At 42.1% G+C, this 19,494-nt stretch overlaps 1 long non-coding RNA gene across 1 annotated transcript in view; it reads left to right on the forward strand.

The window, feature by feature from the left end:
- Positions 1 to 14,137, forward strand: part of LOC114567397 (uncharacterized) — a 72,135-nt gene extending 57,998 nt beyond the window's left edge. The window contains exons 2-3 of the long non-coding RNA XR_003694170.1: positions 13,289 to 13,454; positions 13,668 to 14,137. This is a non-coding gene — a long non-coding RNA (uncharacterized LOC114567397). The remainder of the gene's footprint in view (positions 1 to 13,288; positions 13,455 to 13,667) is intronic.
- Positions 14,138 to 19,494: the final 5,357 nt, after the last annotated feature.

The raw sequence follows: 19,494 nt of genomic DNA on the forward strand, positions 1-19,494 counted from the left end.
ATGTACAACAAAATATCATCTGCAAATAATGTTATTGAGCTGCTATTGGATTTAATCTGGACATTACAGATTTTATTTTACCTTATGGCTTGGGCTAACTGTTCAAGAGAGATTGCAAACAGCATGGGGGAAAGCGGGCATCCCTGTCGCGATCGCTGCTCGATGGGAAATGGCTGAGAATATAAGCCATTGGTTGAGACTATGGCCGTGGGATTCACATATAAAGTATGGCCCTGAAGCCAAGCCTCTCCATTACTTGCATGACACTTTGGTATAAAACCTGATTGGTCAGGGTGGACTAGCTTCTCAATAAAGCGCTCTAGGCGGAAAGCCAAGACTTTGGAATAAAGCTTAATATCAGTTCCGATGAGGCTGATGGGCCTGAAATTTGGGCAATCCGTAAGATCTTTGCCCTTTTTGGGCATGGCAGAAATTAGCGCAGTTTGTTTGTTGGTGGAAAGTACCCTTCTTGTTTTAAAATATTGCATGTGACGTTACAGTTACTTACACACAAAACTTGATAAAGGAGAGCAGCTCAGAAAAGTTTTAGTAACTGTGTAACGTCAGTTTAGGAGATCCGTTTGGGTTTTTGAGGAAAACCTGAGGACAGGTTGCATTACTCTCAGCAGTGCAGCCCTGTTTGTAAGGCCTGTATCGGTACACAACATCAATATTACAGCAAGATCTCTGTATTACATGATTTAGACAGGAGACATGAGTCTGCCTTTAGGTGAGGATGTGATGAATCTTGTCTTTACTGACATTGATGCATCATAACGATGCACTCTCATCAAGATAAAAAAACAACCTAGTTTGGATATAGCTGGTATCAGGGGAGAAAAAATTGAATTGTTGCATCCAAACACCAGAGTTGAGCTTTTCTCCGACTTTCTAAGGATTTCAGTTTCACTTAAAGGAATTCTGCTTTCTCATAGTACAGAATAACTGTCTTAACCCTTGCCAAACCTTCTACGCAGTGGTTGGTAGTGTTTTTGATCAATACCAATCACTGAGCAAATATTTTGCCAAGGAATGGAACAGCTTGGGGTCTTTGCCAGAGGCGAGTGGCTTTTCTAATCCAACCACTTTTCGGAGGGCAATCAAGGTTATTTATTACATAATGCTCCTTTGATTTTTTTTTTTTTTTAAAACAACTGAGGATGGGGGTCAACATTGGTGACCTTCAAGAATTTATGTTTTATTTAACATCATTACTGAGAGGGGGACATACATATGCCAGTACCAGTATAATATGGATTTTCTTTCACCATAGGTGTTGGATTAGATCTTTCTCCCTCCCTTTCATTCGCTTTTCCATCCTCCCTCCCTTCTTTCCCTTTCTCATACCTCCATCTTTGTCTCTACTCTATCCAGACTGCTGTACTGTATCTCAGGCCAGGTTGGGCCTTATGAAGGTTGCGAAGGGAAGAAAAGGGCTTGAGCGCTGCGGGGTTTGAGCAGAAGATTGCCCAATACATCATAAACCCCATCATTGGGTTGACCCATTAAATAATATATTAGGTTTTCTAGGGAGTGGGTTTGCAGGGGGCATACCATCTGTGTTTGATCTATCATGTTTATCTATTGTGTCTGCTGACTGGGAGAGTATTTTTAAAACTAGGTAGGTTAAATCAAAGTTGACCTAAAACAGTGTGAGATACTACATCAGAACTCTCAATATTGTACTTTTTCGATGTCAACGAACTTCTGGTAAGCGAAAACGACCGGCTTGTAAAACAAAACCCTAGAATCTGCCAAGGGTCTGTTCACTGCAGCCTGTGGATATTTTCTGCATGTAAAGGAGAACAGTGCTGACCCAGTCTGCTCTATAATTACGCTGTGTGGCGGTGCTGTAAGCAGCAGCAGCAGCAGCAGCTATCTGTCACCTGCTGTAGTAACAGCTGTAGCTGGAGGTATTTTTGCAGCCTATAATTTGTGTGTATGTGCACTAGTAATGTGTCTTCCATGTATGTGACTGCATGCACATTGTGTGTGTGTGTGTGTGTGTGTGTGTGTGTGTGTGTGTGTGTGTGTGTGTTTTACACTGCATCTGTTCTTGCATATACATGTGTGTGGGCTTGTCAGTAGCCTATGTGTTCAAATGCAATGAAACGTCTCAAATATGAGCATTTGCTGCTTTTCTGTGTTTTATATCATTGTAAATGGCATGAGTGTTGCACTGTTGTTCTTACAAAACGAGCAATTGGAAGATATCATCTTAGGTTCTGGCAAAAAAAAGAATTGGTCAAACTACAGAATGGTTGTGTTGCAAATAGTACGGGACCACCCATATCCATCCATTTGTTTATTTGTATGTTTAAAAACAAAACAAAAAAAACGAATATATTCAAATACCAAAATTGAAAATGGAATACCTACCCATCGAAAATTATATTCGAATATTCGGATCCAGCCCTATAGACAACTTATCAACAGACTTTAACCTTCTAACCACCAAAACATAAAAAAAAAGAGTAAAACTGGATTTTTGAACAGCTGAGGTTTAGGGAATGGAGGTGTGTGGCTGCAGTATTGTAAGGGCACATGTGATAAAAAGGAGGGCTTCTGTAGTAACTGCGTGCACATCTGAGCTTGAATGTGTGTAACAAAATTATGAAGCTGGAGATTGACTTCACTCCCTGAACTGCAGAGCGAAGCATCATGGTAGATTGGTTATGGATCCCTGGTTCCCGGGCTGGGCACTGGTTCTCTGTCCGCCTCCCGCCTGGAGATTCCTGAAGAGCTTTGTGTCGTCCAAAATGGAAAACAATGACAGTCACCTCAGAGGAGGACTTAATGCCCACACAAAATGGGAGAAATGGAGCAGCAAGTCAAGAGTGGGAGAACAAATTTTGAGAGATGAATGTGCCATGAATGGATGGAGGACAGGAGGGAGATTGCTCTTTGGAATGATGCGATGTGAAAAGAGTTTTAATTGTTTGTACTTTCTTCTTGGGTCAAATATTGGATAAGTTAGCGTTATCAGCTGAATAGCTTAGCGAAGGTGCTAACTGATTCAGGTTTGTATCTCGTAAGTTACCCCACTAATAATGCCCGAAATGATACCAAACTTCTACACTAGTACAAATAGGTTATGCACTCATAAAACGATGGATTGTAAAGTTTATAAGTACACCAGAAGTTTATGTAAATAACACTTGCCTGCTGGCTTCTGCTCTCTGCTGTTGTCGTTGCTGCTGTAAGACGAGCCGTCTACAAATTACAACACTGAAAAGAAATACAACAAAAATATTTATTAATTTAACTTTTTTTTTTAAAGTGCTGTAGTATAACTAGCAGGAGACAAGTTATAATTGAGGTAAGTTTGGAGACATTACCTTATTTAATCATTAAATTAATAAATATTTTTGTTGTATCTCTTTTCGGTGTTGTAATTTGTAGACAGCCCTAAGCACTCGGTAGCAACAACAGCAGCAGCAGCAGAGACGAGAAGCCAACAGGCAAGTGTTATTTAAATAAACTTCTGGTGTACTTACAAACTTTACAATCCATCGTTTTATGAATGCATAACCTATTTGTACTAGTGTAGAAGTTTGGTATCATTTCGGGCATTATTAGTGGGGTAACTTAGGAAATACAAACCTGGATCCATTAGCCCCTGCGCTAAGCTATTCAGCTGATAACGCTAACTCGTCCAATGTTTCAACCCAGGTGAAAAAAAGCTTCTGGGGGGGTGTTTGGCTCAAGGTCATGGTGCAAAGGACCCTAGGGTGAAATTACTCCGAACCATCACTTTAAGTTGGGTTTCAAGGTGATGAGTTTAAGTGTTATGTCTCAAACATAAGCAGTAGGACACAAATTTAAGTTTGACTGCTGGTCCCAGTCCAATAAAGTTAATAAAACTTTTTACATATACTTTTACCCAAAACCAAGCTTAAATGTCCCTCATCTGTCTTTCTTTCTGTCTTCCTCCCAGCTTTCTGTCTATCTGTCTCAATTCCCCCTTCATCCTCTGGATCATGGGGTTGGGCAGCCTTATGTACCCTTCAAATAATTGGTGTCAGTGTCTCTTGATGTAATATGAATGGATTGCATTGTGTCTGGGGGACACAAAGCACCCTGAGAGCCTGTGAAACTACACAGTAATAGAAGGAGAGAGTGAAAAATCAAAGTACAGAGCTGGAGAATGATAAATAGAAAGGAGGAAAGTATGAAAGAGAATAAGGGGAGAGTGTCAAAGAAAGAAAGGGAGTGCAATAGTAGGAAGCATATGTGAAAGAGATGAGATGATTCAGTGGGAGAAAAGTTGAGGACTCGGTGTGTGAGAGAAAGATGAAGGGAACTCATCTTCTACTCCAAGCTTTTAAGTAGCCTCTCGAACCACTTGAGATCTCTGGATCGCTTGACTGTTCAAGCTCAGTGCACGTTGGTGACAGCTTAAACATACTCCTGACATGTTTATTCAGCCTGACATGTAAAAATGAAGTCTAGAAATACTGTAGTGAGAATGTAGTAAACGTTAACATGTGTTGCCGAGGCTAGGGATAAAATATACAGTATCAGTCTTTGAAGATCAATATTATTATTATTGGGTGGGGGTTTGGTAGAGTGTCCAGCAGTCGCAGCCCACTCACTCTGACATCTCTCCATTTGTGCATGTAAAGGACCTGAGCATGTGTGTGTATTTCAGGCCTGTGTATAGTGTGTTTTAACAAATGGAGTGTAAAAATAAAATTGTAATTTTCCCACTTGGATCAATAAAAAAAGTATAAATAAATCATTCTACTTAGGTTTTTTTCTTTCAAAGTCACTGATGTTTCTCCAGAACTTCATTTTTTGCAGGGGTAAAGGCATTTAGACCATATGGACACCAATTTCTCAACTGAAACATAATATTTTAGTTATGCATGTATTTTTGTGGTAGTAAGGCAAATCCGGGATGGATTAATACTATATAATATAAAAATAAAACACATTATTACAATAACATAAATATTCTTATAGCTTTGATCAGAAAGGAACATTAATTAGATGATGCTTAAATTTTTTTAATCTCTCGCCATGAGATTAAAAAACAACACTGAGTTCATACCAAGTTAATTCCTATCTGGTTCACTCACTCAGCTTTTGTTCTCCAAAATATTTTATACTTTGCAGCACATTTTTTATTTTATGATGTCACCTATCCTTTAATATAAAATGCACTGTTAAAATGTGTTTGTTGTTTTTAGTCTTCATAAATCTTTTTTCTCACCTCTCCCAGCTTTAATTGATTGAATTAAATAAGTAAACAAATAAATGAACCCTTCATAATCTCCATCACCTTGAGAATACTTTTACCTGCATTGATAAAAAAAACAAAGCACCCAAGGCCAATCAATAGTTCCATTACGAAATGTTTATTCTAGCATGCCTGTATGTCTCCAAGGTGCTGAGGAGAAAAGTTTTACCTGCATCCATTTTCAGAAGCAAAGAAGTAAGAAGGATAGATGGAGGGATGAAGTGAATAGATCACAGGATAAGCATAGGAGAGAGAAAGAAATAAGGATGGAGAGGTCTCCCTGTGGACCGGCTGCTTGTTTTTACTTCAAGTCCGTCTTGATCTTGAGTGCACTCGTTAGGGGCAGAAACATGTGCTGGCTGTGTTCTCGCTGCAGAGATGTTTTCAGCTTCAGATTCTGAGTTTTCTTTTGCATCTGATTATTTCTTGAGAGGTTTGAGCTAGCCACTGTTTTTGGAATCCATGTTTTTTACAGAATGCTAAATATAATTATAAATGTTTAAGTAGGTAATTGTTTAGTAAGAGTTTTATTACTAGTCATTATACTGTCACAACTGCAACAAAAACAACTAATCTGTAGGTAAATAGGCTGTAGACTTGAGACTTGAAGATGCAACACACATCCGTCACTGACATTAAATCTAATCCTACATCCTGTCCTCTACATATTATATATATCTTTTTGTAACTTTTGCACATCCATCAACACTATTGCACATCCTGCACTAAGCCATACAGGCTCTTTTTTCTTTCTTTCTTAATGTTATATCATTATGTGTATGTGTTATTTGTTTCTGTATTTGTTTATTTCATATTATTGTTTAAAAATGTTTGTATATCTGCACCATTAACCAAGACAAATTTCTAGTAAGTGCCACTTACCTGGCAATAAATCTTTTTCTGATTCTGATCTTTTTTCAGAGGTATTCAATTTACTATTTAGTTAGACTTTTTATTTCTTCGATTGGACAAAATTAAACTCCAAAATGACCATGTTTGGACTTTATTAATCCAATATGACATTTTGACAAAAAGGATTTTTGTGAAAAGCTGGATTACTTTCTTGTTTCTAAACTGCCTTGTAGTTTTTCTTCCGTTGGCTGCAGCTCCTTCTTCCTTGTATTTAGAGAACCCCCCATGGACTTAACTCTGTGCTCGGGAAGACAGCATTAACATTTATATTGAAACATGAGGCCGTTGTTTGACGATAAATGGGGTATTTTCCTAACTCTGTTTCAAATGGAACAATGGGGACGGAACTCGGCAAAACATTGTCCATTGGCACACAGTAACCCATCCTAAGAGCTACATACATCAACACAATTGCCTTTGTTAGTCTGCTTCTTAGAATTCATTGTTGGGCCCTTTGTATGTGTGGGTCGGCTTTAGGGGAGCTGGTGGTGGAGGGAAGGGGGGCTGGGGGGTTTAGAGGTTGTGGGTGTGGTGATGGTTGTGGAGGGGTTGAAGTATATGTCAAGCCTGCTTAAGAGGCTCAAAGGCAGCGGCAATTTCAAAGTCACACATGATGAAAACAATATGAGAGGGATGTGAGTGGGAACAAACAAAATCCCAGAGCAGGGACAATGTAATAAATCATATTAATAAATCCGCCAGCTAACCACTAGGGAGCACTAATAATCCGAACCCAAATGCCCTCTCTCTCTCTCTCTCTCTCTCTCTCTCTCTCTCTCTCTCTCTCTCTCTCTCTCTCTCTCTCTCTCTCTCTCTCTTGCTCTCTCTCTCTCTCTCTTTGTGTACCTCTCTCTTATATATTTGCATGCACTCTCTCTGCTCTCTTCTCTGTTGCCATCTTTCCCTCACTCTCTCTTCCTCCCTACTGTTTCTGTCTTTGTCCCCATCCTCGGCTCCATGCACACAATACACACACACACACACACACACACACACACACACACAGTATACTGTGCCTGGCCCTGTAATAAATTAAACAGAGTTTGAGCAGCCCGTATTTGAACAATGCCACCCTGAGAAGTTGGCTGGAGTTTTAAGAATTTCTGTGTGTGTGTCAACCAGCAGCTCCAGAAGCAGTGATATTGACTTTAATTCAATTCAATTTATTTATAGTATCAAATCATAACAAGAGTTATCTCAAGACACTTTACAGATAGAGTAGGTCTAGACCACACTCTATAATTTACAAAGCCCCAACAATTACAGTAATTCCCTCAAGAGCAAGCAGTGCGACAGTGGCGATAATATTTTATTTTTATTTTATAAAATTGATAATAGTCAAATTAATAATGGAACAGTGACTTCAAATGGTAGTCGTAGTAGTTGATGTCATATCAGGGCGCTGCAGGGCGTTCCAGGATGTAGCGTGGCCCAGCAGAGCATGGATGGACGTAGCAGGAAGTTGCAGGGTTCAGCAGGACGCAGCATGACATTGCAGGGCACCGCTGAGCTCAGTAGGGAGTGCAGCAGGACCACGGCGACAGCTGCAACCAGGATCTTGGTGCCAGCGTTCTCCAAGGAAATACGCTGGGGGAAAAAACATAAGGACTCCGGGGAGTAAACTCCCCAGAAGCTAGGATTAGTAACAAGCATTTCTGGGACGGGATACACACAAATGGTAATAGAAAGGGAGAGAGAGCAGCTCAGTGTGAAAAAAAGAAGGAAGGAAGTCCCCCGGCAGTCTAAAACTGTAACAGCGTAAAACTATAACGGCGTAACTAAGAGAAACAGGACATAAGGAGAGGTAGCCTGTTCGGGCTTTGAACTCATCCCTGCCGGATCGGGCTTAGCTGGCCTGCCTCCCTCTACTTTTGTTATACGTTATTAATCTAACAATTATGAAGAGAAGCAGTTGGGCCAGTTAGGTGGACACTGCAAATCCTCACTCCCTAACTATAAGCTTTATCAAATAGGAGAGTTTTAAGTTCATTCTTGAATGAGGTAACAGTTTCTGCCCCCGAACCCAGATTGGGAGCTGGTTCCATAGGAGAGGAGCCTGGTAGCTGAAGGCTCTGGCTCCCATTCTACTTTTAGAGACTCTAGGAACCACAAGTAGCTCTGCATTCTGGGAGTGCAGTGCTCTAGTGGGACAATAAGATATTAGGAGCCTTTCTAGATATGATGGTGCTTGACCATTTAGAGCTTTGTAGGTCAGGAGAAGGATTTTAAAATCAATCCTGTATTTTACAGGAAGCCAATGCAGAGAAGCTAATACAGGAGAAATATGATCTCTTTTCTTAGTTCTTGTGAGAACACGCGCTGCAGCATTCTGGATCAGCTGGAGAGTCTTAAGGGACTTATTTGAGCAACCTGACAGTAGGGAATTACAATAGTCCAGCCTGGAAGTAACAAATGCATGGACTAGTTTTTCAGCGTTGTTTTGAGACAGGATATTCCTAATTCTGGCAATGTTACGAAGATGAAAAAAGGCTGTTCTTGAGGTTTGTTTTAGATGGGCATTAAAGGATATATCGTGATCAAAAATAACCCCTAGATTTCTGACAGTAGTGCTGGAGGCCAGGGCAATACCATCCAGAGTAGCTATGTCTTTAGATAATGAGGTTCGGAGGTGTTTAGGGCCCAGCACAATAACTTCAGTTTTTTTTTTAATAAAGAGACTTTGACTTTGAGTTTTGTTAGAGTTTAACATCAGAAAATTATAGGTCATCCAGGATGTTATATCTTTAATGCACGCTTGAAGTTTAGCTAGCTGACTAGTGTCGTCTGGTTTGATTGACAAGTATAATTGGGTGTCATCCGCATAGTAGTGAAAGTTAATTGAGTGTTTCCTAATAATATTACCAAGAGGAAGCATATATAAGGAGAATGGAATTGGTCCAAGCACTGAGCCTTGTGGAACGCCATGGCTAACTAACTTTAGGCTTTTGTGTCTGTTGCTGTAGAGTTTGATTCAGCAGTAGGTGTTTGTGTTTGCGCACACAGATAAGGCTGACTTGAAGACCTATTACGATTGTTTTAACACTCTTTAACACCATCCACCCCTCATCTTCAGACAAAAAATTCAAAGCTTGTCTGTGCTTCACTACCCTGCATTTCATTCTTTGTCTGTGTTCTTTCTTAACCTCCCCTCTTCTTGTCCCTATACGACAAACATATGTTGCAAAAAAGATGCTCAAAGCATTGCCCTATTTTTCCACAGTATTCCTTTAAACATCCTTGATTTACTCACTCTCTACTTTTTTTTTATTCATTGTGTGTAATGTATGTCCATCAATTTAGACTTCCTCAATATAAAAACAAAACAAACGGCACTCTTCAATACAGGCCATTTGAGAAGTATATTTGTTCTTAGTCTATATCCAAAAGTTCCACTTCCGGGATTGCTCCGGATGCATGTCTTTTTCGGCGATGTCCATTTTCTTCCACTTTCTTTGTGTTAAAATGTTATACTCTGGTCAATTTATGAGGATTATGGTTAACTGCTCCTCAGATCTCTGCAGAGTAAATCCAGACAGCTAGCTAGACTATCTGTCCAATCTGAGTTTTCTCTCGCACAACTTAAACAACTTTTGAACGTACACGTTCCACCAAAACAAGTTCCTTCCCGAGGCTATTTTGCAGAGGCTCCGTGCGGAGCTTAGCGCCGCCCATGACGATTGTGATTGGTTTAAAGAAATGCCAATAAACCAGAGCACATTTTTCTCCCATCCCAAAATGTTGAGTGGACTAGCCAGACCCACCTTTGTAGTGCTGTGGAGGAAGGTCTGGCAATGCAAGACTAATTTGTTCTTAATCATACTGCAATATGATTGTATAAAAAGTAGCATTTTATTGATTTAATTGTTTCGTGGGGCTAATTAATCGCTTGCCATCCCTTGCGGTTGGCTTGACAATATTGCAGTTATCGCGACAGCCCTTATCAACTTGACGCATTTGTATTATTATTATCGTTCTAAAGAGACATTCACTCATTGCCAAGACACATTCAACACCTGTATAAAAAAATCTTTACCATTCATTTCTCTTTGCTTATAAAATACAGGAAGTACATGTCCATCTTTCACCTGATAGCAAGTATTTGTAATCGGGGTCCATCTGTCAAATATCACTAAAACAGAGACATCTGCTCAATGTGAGCTCATCGACTTGAATGGTTGTGTTTGTTCACACACACGACGAAGAACTTCACTGAAACTGCTGGCTGCTGTTTACTTTCCTGCTGCTTTTTTGTTTGCTTTTTTTAACATTGCACGTCGTGTAACTGGTGTAACAGTTGGAGAATGTCTACTACTGTGCGGTTTCTTGGTCAGAAGTAAATATATGGTGGAAACTATAGCTGAAATCAGGACAAAATTGTAGTCATGAGAGGCATGATCAGATGACAGATGAGACAGACTCATGATCTTCTATTAAGGACAGTTTACTCAGTATACTGGGAGAGAGAGTGCTGCAACGTGGCCATTGTTTTTACTTTAATTTTTACTTTTCTTTTTATAAAGGACAACACACATTAATTAACATTTCTGTCAATGTGCCAATGTGAGCCAGCCAGCTAATTTTCAACTGTAGCCCTTTGGCCAGATGTTTTTAGACCAGAGCAACAGGAAACCGCAAGATATTGGTGCAGGTTAAACTTAACCGACAGAACTCAACAAGACACCATAAAGACAGCTAGAGCAACAAATAAGCTTTCTCAATAAGCCATGCAGAGCTACAGGAAGCAGAAAGACATTAGCACAGTTACACTTCAACAGTATCCACATTCAGTACAGAAAGCCATGAAAGCATCAAAACACATCCTAGCAACCCAGACCCTAGCCATCTTCTTGCACCGTTCAACCATGCAAAGCAGTAACAAGCAGTAATAAAAGGATGAAATAGGCTACATCACTCATGAGGGAGGTGTTAATACAGCACTACATGTTGCAGTACAGGTAATAATTTAATAATAATAATTTCCTTATTTCAGTAGCTAGATATGGAAGAGTGGGATTTTGAAAATGATGGAAACATGATCACATATATTGTCTTCCTTTTTTGGTAGCCTCAGACCTATAAAGGAAATCTGCAATGCAAACAGGAATAAGGAAAGGCTACCGTAATCTGCAAGCAGAAAGAAGATGTATGATGTATATACCAAGTACATGATAGTGTAGTCTGTCCTGCTTTGACCTAAGACTCCCAACTTGAGTGGTGTTACCAGGCCCCTGTATCTGATCTTATCCCCTCGCTGGGGTTTCTTTATCAATGGTTGTTCTTTCCCACATTTTATTGAACTAAACTCCAGGCAAGTGAGGAGGATTTCACAGATAAGCTATCAGGCCCCGGCATCACACAGAGAAACCATCAAGCCATGAAATATGTGTCTGGAGGTGTCTATCACGCACACACACACACACACACACACTTATTGTATCTTGTATGGTGTTTTTGTTGTTTTGACATGGGTACAAATACACAAATACACATATCTCATAAAAGCAGGTGCAATGTTTTGTTTCATCTAGGAACACAGGCAGAAACATTGATACAATACAAAATGTTGATAGAGCAAGTAAAAATTAATGTTTTGATTTAGCTACAATTATTTGTGAATGTCAGACTTAGACTAAAAGATAAAGAATGGAATCTTACCATCTTCATGTATATCATTGGTTATGTGTACTTAACAGACAGCCATTTGTGACAGCATCTTCTTTAAAATTTCGTTCAACTTTGAGGAAATCTTAGTAGTAGATTTTATTAACACAAAGCTTATTTATCCAGTCAGTGTTAAATCAAGGTTAGCTGGACAGAAAAATGTTTCCAGTGGCAGAGAAAGGAACTTGTAGTGAGGCGGATCCACTTTTGGAGCCTGTAGGTTTGTCTGCTGATGACTGTAAATAAATAATTCAACATTCATGTTAAATTATGTATTTGTATTGTTTTTGTAATTTGTCGTCATATCCTTTAATCACCCTTTTAATCACCCTTTCTTGGCTCATCATAGAAATCTAGACGCCCCTAGCGGCAGCAAATGTAATTTGCAGCCAGGGTTAGTCAAGCAACTCTCTGTTGGCTTGCGAGTTGGAAAAACCTAGTCTAAAGTCAGTGGCACGTTATTCAGATGCTATTTTAAGGGCGCATGCTTGGCCATAATGTAGAGTGTGCACATCGCGCATACACTTTGCTTCTCTCATCCCAGCAGTTCCCTTTTTTGCAAACCATACATAAATACAAGGAAAAATATGACCATGTTTTACACAACATTTCCATGAATCATGGATGTGTTGATGACATAAATGAGGAAATATTAGTGGACTTAAGGAGATGTGATGTTGAACTGCATGTGCCGATGCCACTTAACCCAAATGCCCCAGCAGCAGCACGGGAGAGGAGAGACAGAAGAGCTGCATCGTCTATAGTGAGGTAATCTCGGCCTAATGTTACATTGCAAAAATATCACCATGCATTCATAACCTCGTCATTCAGTGAGAGTGAGCCCAAAACATCGCAAACTATGTTTTTGTGACATTTCTTTATTTACATTTTGTCAAAAAGAAAAATCAATAGCAAACGTTGGTCTCCTCGGCTGTGAACCGCGTGAATGTGTTTGGAGTTTTGCCGACCGGATACGGCAAAACTTTAATCTATCAACTAGCGTTGCATGTGCATGTGTTGATGTGAACCACCGGAGTACGTTGAGTCTTAAATACCAATAGCTGGCCAAGCATACGGCTGATGCAGAACCCTCCTCCCCCTCGCCAAATAACAGGCCATGCTGGGGTAGTTTGCAAGACACCTGGATGTATGAATGTACTTGTACAATGCATCTGTTGCTGTAGTGCATAAACTGCATTGTGTTGTGTTGAGCTGTTTAAAAGAAGTTGATGTTTAGTTAACCTTTACTTGTGTAGAGTGGGACACTACATTGTGTTTACCAAATAATTATTAGTATTATCAAATAATGTACGTATACATAGGCTACTGACAAGCCCACACACATGTATATGCAAGAACAGATGCAGTGTAAACACACACACACACACACACACACACACACTACACACTCTCTTCCCCCCAGCCCATCACCAGCTCTTCTTTTTTTATCTGCCTCTCTTCTTCCCTTTGCAGGACATGTGTGAAAATGTTGAAAGCAGACCCACCAGGCCTTTAAGACAAATAGCATAATTCAGGAGAAAGCTCCACAACTCCAGGCTGTTGGACCCCACCAAGCTTTCTTTCTGTAATTTGGATAAGGGTAGCCACACAGAAAGAGAGGCAGACGAAGAAAGAGAAGGTGAGAAAGATATGCAGGCAGGAAGATGGAGAGAGGAGTATAAGTGAAGGAAAGAGGAAAAAACAAACGAATGATTGAATGAGGTTTAGCTTGGCTGTTGGACCAACAGCAGCTTTCTTGTTTGTAATATATATTTCCCTTTAAGGCTCCTTATGATAAATGAAAGACTGTTGAAGAAGGGCTGTTTCTTATTCTTTTTTCACTCTCTTTCAGAATGAAGAGTGAGGCTTTATTCAGGTCAACATAAAAGACTAAATGGAAACATGATGCAATGGGGTTTGATGTAGACATGCAAAGCATGCTGAGAGGTCTTGATGTAATACTACTCTAGTAATCCGATCTAGCATAACATTTACAAACCTTTAAATCTGCAAGTGAAGCACAAGTACATTAAATGTGTACTTTACTTTGTCCTTGATGTTTGGCTTGTGTCCTTAAAAATTTGTATACATTTTTCTGGATGGGGTTGTGAATCTTTGGTTCTGAAAATGTCAATGCTGTAATTTGATTGGTGTGTTATGTGTGTTACATCACTTCATTGTTAGCTGTTGCTTAATCCCATCTGTTGTTTGAGCACTAACTACATTACCCTGCAACTCTGCACATAACTCTGTGTAGTGATTCAAATGATGTGTAAGTAAAAGTACTAAATACAACACTGTAAAAATACTCTTGTTACAAGTAAAAGTCCTGCATCGAAAATGTTATTTAAGTAAAAGTATGTCGGTATCATCAGGAAAATGTACTTAAAGTAATAAAAGTAAAAGTACTCAATGCAGAAAAATCCTCACATTTAAGAAACTGGAAACGATCAAAACAGTTCTGTCAATCAACTAAGTGTTTAATCGGCTAATCATTTCAGCTGGACTTGTAGGCCTCTATATTGTTGGGTAGTTTAATTTATAATAAAACATTGTATTTTATAAACTATTACTGTGTTTTGTGAGCAAAAATCTTAATTTTTAAAGTAACAAGTAACTAAAACTGTCAGATTAATGTTGTGGAGTAAAAACTACAATATTTCCTTCTGAAATGTAGTGGAGTAGAAATAGAAAATGGCATAAAAAGAAAGGACTCAAGTAAAGTAAATATACTTACATTCCACCACTGCCTGTTGCTGTGAATTTTGACAGCCTGATCATTTGCCATCACCTCAACGACAGCTAATACCAGAAAGACATACATCTTTTAATGTGGAACGAATGCAGCACTGACTGTGCAGGAGCTTGACAATGGTGTTGAAATACAATAAACAAAAAATATTGTAGTGGGAATCAGTGCTAATGTTATATACAAACGGCACAGTCCTTCCAAATATTGAATGTTTCTCCGTGAACCATCACCTTATCGTGGTGGAGAGGTTTGTGTGTCTCTGTGAACCTGAGGGCTGTGTTGTCTGGAGCTTTGTGCTCCTGGTAGGGTCTCCCAAGGCAAAGTGGTCTCAGGTGAGGGGCCAGACAAAGAATGGTTCAAAAACCCCAATGAAGAAGCAAGGTAGAGATGGAGTGACCCTGCCCGGGAGGAAGCCCGGGGCCCCCGCCTGGAGCCAGGCCCAGACGGGCGGGCTCGCCGGGCGAGCGCCTGGTGGCGGGTTTGCCACGGAGCCCGGCCGGGCACAGCCCGAACAAGCTACGTGGCTCCCATCTCTCCAGCCCATGGGCCCACCACCTGTGGGAGGAACCGTTGGGGTCGGGTGCGATGCCACATGGGTGGCAGTGAAGGTCAGGGGCCTCGACGGACCAGACCCGGGCGGCAGACGCTGGCTCTGGGGGCGTGGAACGTCACCTCTCTGTGGGGGAAGGAGCCGGAACTGGTGCGGGAGGTGGAGCGCTACCGGTTAGATCTGGTGGGGCTTACCTCTCGCACAGTCTCGGTTCTGGAACCATACTCCTGGATAGGGGTTGGACTCTTTTCTTCTCCGGAGTTGCCCAGGGTGTGAGGCGCCCGGGCGGGTGTGGGGATACTCACAAGCCCCGGCTGAGCGCCGCTGTGTTGGAGTTTACCCCGTGGACGAGAGGGTCGCCTCCCCACGCCTGCGGGTTGTGGGGGAAAACTCTGACTGTTGTTTGTGCATATGCACCAAACAGGAGTTCGGAGTATTCGGCCTTCTTGAGACCTTGACTGGAGTCCTGCATGGGGCTCCAGTGGGGACTCCATTGTTCTGCTGGGGGACTTCAACGCACACGTGGGCAATGATGGAGACACCTGGAGAGGCGTGATTGGGAGGAACGGCCTCCTGATCTAAACCAGAGTGGTTGTTTGTTGTTGGACTTCTGTGCTAGTCATGGATTGTCTATAACGAACACCATGTTCGAACATAGGGATGCTCATAAGTGTACCTGGTACCAGAGCACCCTAGGCCGAAGGTCAATGATCGATTTTATAATCGTTTCATCTGATCTGAGGCCGTATGTTTTGGACACTGGGTGAAGAGAGGGGCAGAGCTGTCAACCCATCACCATCTGGTGGTGAGTTGGGTCAGGGGGTGGGGAAGACTCTGGACAGACCTGGTAAGCCCAAACGTGTAGTGCGGGTAAATTGGGAACGTCTGGAGGAGGCCCCTGTCCGACAGACTTTCAACTCACACCTCCGGGCGGAGCTTTTCGTGCATCCCTGTGGAGGCTGGGGGCATTGAACCCGAGTGGACAATGTTCAAAGTTTCCATTGCTGAAGCTGCGGCGAGGAGCTGTGGTCTTAGGATCTTAGGTGCCTCAAGGGGCGGTAACCCACGAACACCGTGGTGGACACCAGTGGTCAGGGAAGCCGTCCGACTGAAGAAGGAGTCCTTCCGGGATATGTTATCTCGGAGGACTCCGGAGGCAGTTGCAGGGTACCCGGCGGGGCCCGGCGGGCTGCAGCCTCTGCCGTGAAAGAGGCAAAGCAGCGGGTGTGGGAGAAGTTTGGAGAAGACATGGAGAAGGACTTTCGGTCGGCACCAAAGTGTTTCTGGAAAACTGTTCGCCACCTCAGGAGGGGGAAGGGGGAACCATCCAAGCTGTGTACAGTAAGGATGGGACACTGTTGACCTACACTGAGGAGGTAATAGGGCGGTGGAGGGAGCACTTTGAGGAACTCCTGAATCCGACTAATCGCCCTCTATGTTAGAGGCAGAGCTGGAGGATAACGGGGGATTGTCGCCGATTTCCCAGGCGGAAGTCACTGATGTAGTCAAACAACTACACAGTGGCAAAGCCCCGGGATTGATGAGATCCGTCCCAGAAATGCTCAAGGCTCTGGGTGTGGAGGGGTTGTCCTGGTTGACACGCCTCTTCAACATTGCGTGGAAGTCTGGGACGGTGCCAAAGGAGTGGCAGACTGGGGTGGTGGTTCCTCTTTTTAAAAAGGGGACCAGAGGGTGTGTGCCAATTATAGGGGTATCACACTTCTCAGCCTCCCTGGTAAAGTCTACTCCAAGGTGCTGGAAAGGAGGGTTCGGCCGATAGTCGAACCTCGGGTTGAGGAGGAACAATGCGGATTCCGTCCCTGGTCGTGGAACAACGGACCAGCTCTTCACTCTCGCAAGGATCCTGGAGGGAGCCTGGGAGTATGCCCAACCGGGTCTACATGTGTTTTGTGGATTTGGAGAAGGCGTATGACCGGGTCCCCGGGAGATACTGTGGGAGGTGCTGCGGGAGTATGGGGTGAGGGGTCTCTACTCAGGGCCATCCAATCTCTGTATGACCAAAGTGAGAGCTGTGTCCGGGTTCTCGGTAGTAAGTCGGACTCGTTTCAGGTGAGGGTTGGCCTCCGCCAGGGCTGCGCTTTGTCACCAATCCTGTTTGTAATATTTATGGACAGGATATCGAGGCGTAGTCGGGGTGGGGAGGGGTTGCAGTTTGGTGGGCTGGGGATCTCATCGCTGCTCTTTGCAGATGATGTGGTCCTGATGGCATCATCGGCCTGCGACCTTCAGCACTCACTGGATCGGGTTCGCAACCGAGTGTGAAGCGGTTGGGATGAGGATCAGCACCTCTAAATCGGAGGCCATGGTTCTCAGCAGGAAACCGATGGAATGCCTTCTCCAGGTAGGGAATGAGTCCTTACCCCAAGTGAAGGAGTTCAAGTACCTTGGGGTTTTGTTCGCGAGTGAGGGGACAATGGAGCGGGAGATTGGTCGGAGAATCGGGCGCAGCGGGTGCGGTATTGCATTCAATCTATCGCACCGCCAGGACGAAAAGAGAGCTGAGCCAGAAGGCAAAGCTCTCGATCTACCGGTCAGTTTTCGTTCCTACCCTCACCTATGGTCATGAAGGCTGGGTCATGACCGAAAGAACGAGATCCAGGGTACAAGCGGCTGAAATGGGTTTCCTCAGGAGGGTGGCTGGCGTCTCCCTTAGAGATAGGGTGAGAAGCTCAGTCATCCGTGAGGAGCTCGGAGTAGAGCCGCTGCTCCTTTGCGTCGAAAGGAGCCAGTTGAGGTGGTTCGGGCATCTGGTAAGGATGCCCCCTGGGCGCCTCCCTAGGGAGGTGTTCCAGGCACGTCCAGCTGGGAGGAGGCCTCGGGGAAGACCCAGGACTAGGTGGAGGGATTATATCTCCAACCTGGCCTGGGAACGCCGATCCCCAGTCGGAGCTGGTTAATGTTGCTCGGGAAAGGGAAGTTTGGGGTCCCCTGCTGGAGCTGCTCCCCCCGCGACCCGACACCGGATAAGCGGACGAAGATGGATGGATGGATGGATAAGCTAACAGTTCACCACCATTGATGGGCTCGCTCAAAAGAAAAAGAAAATGCATTTTATAACTGTAGGATATAGAGATATGGTAACACCAGCTCTTAGATGTCAACCACAATGGAAACATCCACCCAAAAGCATGAAACATGTTTAAACATTCGTCATGAGAATTAAAATTTCACTTTGACTTTAAGACAATGAAATTTGTTACCCTTTACCTTGACCCCCTGGGCATTTTTACAGCCTTAATTTAATTACAAAGGAAGATGCACTGTATTCTGTTATTTAATTAACGAATTACTAATTACAGTTTGTATTGCCAGTAAAAAAAAATTTTTTTTGACCGTAACAGAAATAAATGCATAACAAGATGCCATCACAGTGACATTGCACATTTAACAGAACTGTAAACGATAACACAAGAAAGTTACAAACTTATTTCCATTGTGGTCCTCGTTGTAGTCTGATGTGTGATTGCTCATGTTTCTTTTACTTGTCCACATGAATAAGTAATTACGAATTATTATTAGCCATAATTGTTTAATCATGAATCTTATTTTTCTATACAGAACATCTGGCCCACTGACATCTAATCTTTTAACTTTTCCCTCGTGTAGACACCATGTTTTTCAGAACAAGAAGAGTGATTTATAATGTTTCCTATCATCTCCTGACTCCAAAAACTATTCTAAGAATCAATACTGGACTAAATGACTGACGATGGACGTTTTTGTGCGGTGTAGTAAAGTGGCGGGTGCACTTGTTTTTTTGGATTTTTTTGTGTGAAGTGATGCCTCATCAACTGCTCTAGTCCTGACCTTATCCTACGTGCTGATTTGACATTTCCTCTTAAAAGGCCACAGATAGATCATGTGTTTGTTGACTGTTGCACGAAGACTCTGCTATACAAAGAGTAATGAGCCTTGTCATACTGGGACGCAAGCTGCTGCAGGTCTGTTTGTGTTCTAGTTTAGGAGCAAGCTGATGTGGGAGTGCTAGATATTACTTGTGATATTATGGTTTGCAAAAAAATAAATTCATGGTAGGGGGGAAATAGATGGCATACAATGGCATGTTTATGATATCTGTTGCATTTATTGTGTTAGATAGTAAAAAAAAAAAAACAGGATGTCAAAATTAGTGAATAAATGGGGTCATTCTGTATTTATTTAATAATTTCTGACAATATTTATTTTATTAATGTTATTTTTGTTCAAATGGAAATACATTTACTTCATGCTTTGTAAGAGTAATTTCTTTAAACAACAGGCAGTAATAATTATCAGTAATCAGTAAGTGATTGCATTTTGAAGATAACCTGCACCACTCTGGAAAACACAGATTTTCATGATACTGGAAGTGTTTTC

Source organism: Perca flavescens, chromosome 13, assembly GCF_004354835.1.
Source record: "Perca flavescens isolate YP-PL-M2 chromosome 13, PFLA_1.0, whole genome shotgun sequence".
In the NCBI taxonomy this organism is placed as follows: Eukaryota; Metazoa; Chordata; class Actinopteri; order Perciformes; family Percidae; genus Perca; species Perca flavescens.